Source organism: Cebus imitator, unplaced genomic scaffold (assembly GCF_001604975.1).
Source record: "Cebus imitator isolate Cc_AM_T3 unplaced genomic scaffold, Cebus_imitator-1.0 Scaffold145, whole genome shotgun sequence".
Taxonomy (NCBI): domain Eukaryota; kingdom Metazoa; phylum Chordata; class Mammalia; order Primates; family Cebidae; genus Cebus; species Cebus imitator.
The window spans coordinates 1,523,823-1,525,834 of NW_016107460.1; positions in this window are offsets into that span (position 1 = coordinate 1,523,823).

The following is a 2,012-nucleotide window of genomic DNA, read 5'->3' on the forward strand; positions in this document are numbered from 1 at the left end:
ATCACTAAAGATGGGGAGAGGAATTCAGATAGAGAGGAGGGGTCCACAGTGTCAGCTCCTGCAAAGTTCAAGAAAAATAAAGACATTGGATGTGGGAATATGACATGTGTCAGTGGCTTTAGCAAATGAAGGATGTCGTTTGAGGAAAGAACCCAAGTACAAAGGAAGAAGTTGAAAATGTAGAAATGAAAGGGGAAAATTGGTGAAGAAAGAACCTCAAGGAAGTGGAAAGAGACAAGGTTCAAGGCAGAGGGGGAAGACTTGACCTTTAACAGAAGAGGCAGACCACGTCTACTAAGCCTGAGGGCAGAAAGAATGGACAGCATGGCAGAGACCAGGCAGCTGTTCACCAGACAGCCAGACCATTTTTCTTTCTTCTTCACATGCAGCTGGGTGGATCCTAGTCTTCTTTGTCATCGGCTGCAATATGTGATTGGGTTCCAGCCATTGGCATATGATTGGAAATGCTGTGTACTACTCACTAAAATTCCCATGCATGCTCCTCCAGACTCTCCTTCCCTCGATCGATGGGGATGACAGTCTTCAAGGAGGCTTTGAAGACCACATGGTGGAGATAGCAGAGCCTCCTTCAGCTCGAGTGCCTGATTTTCTGTGTTGAGCAACTCCCCATGTTCCTAGTCCCTTTCTCTGCAGCTTAGAATCACCCCAGATTATTACAGGAGTGAAATATAAGCTTCTCTTGTGAGAGTCATTAAATGACTATAAGTTGCTGCCTGTCACAAAGGTTGTAGGCTATAATGATCCTGAAATAGAGGATACTTTTATTAATAAAAGGAGGTGAGGGAGGGCCTTTATGAAGAGTGGCATTTAGGCAGAAAGCTAGAGGATAAGAGGGCAGCTGTGCAGAGAATCAGGGAAGACAATTTCAGGCTGGGTGAAGAGTAATAAGCACCGGGTCTCTGTTGGGGGAGGCAAGTCTGTGTGTGCATTGTCAGAAGTCCAGGTGGAGAGGCTTGTGGAGGAATGGGGAGCCCATTCAGAAGCCTCTATTTTGTGGTCCTAATGAGAAAATGTTGGTAGTTTGGATGACAGCAGGACTGTCTGAAATGGAGAGAAATGGATTAAATGCAAATTTTGGAGTAGACCCAATAGGATTGGCAATAGATTGAATGTGAGGGTTAAGGAAGGGGGAGGAATAAGAGATGACTCCAAGATTTCTATCTTGATCATTTGTGTGAATGGTGGTGCCAATGAATCAGCTGAGGAAGATGGGAAGATCAGTTTTTAGGGGACAAATCAGAGCATGTTTGAACAAGTGAAATTTGACAGGCATTGGAGTATGCAAATGGTCGTGTAAGCAGGCAGATGGCTGTAGGAGCCTACCGCTTAGGGTCAGAACAGGGTGGAGATGGAAATTTGGTAATCATGAGAGAGATTAAAATTCATGAGACCGGATGAAACCTCCCAGATAGAGGGGAGCAGGAGCCCTGAGGAATGCTGATACACTGACAGGCAGAAGAGGAGAGGAGGGAGGAGGCTGAGAAGACGTAGGAGGAAAGCTAGGAGAGGGGGGCTTCCCACATCTAACAGAGGAGGAGGCTTAACAAAGGAGGCCATGGCCCACTGTGTAGACAGCTGATGAGAGATCAAGGAAGAAGCTGTCCACAGAAACAGATGTTCTTAACCGTTGGGCTTGTTTTCTTAGTGGAGTTGGAGAGGGTGTAGAGGAACCGACATGAACCAAGGCTCAAAGGCAGAGGAGAAAGTTTAGCTCACAGTTGTGGGAAATGGGAGAGGAAGGGGGTCTGGGGAATGGGAAAGGGTCACTGGGCAGAGAGTGGCCGAGGTGAGGAGGGGCAGCCACGGGTGGTTGTTGGCCTCAAGTGTCTGGCTCGTGACTGTGCTCCTGGATGACATGTGGATTACTGCCTCTTGGAAGATCCCTTTCCCTGTTTATTCCTCCAGAGCTCATTTTCTTTCCTCCCTTTTTCCTTCTCCCCTTTCCTTCCCTTCCCTCTCTTCCTCCCCTTCCTCCCCTTCCTCCCCTTCCC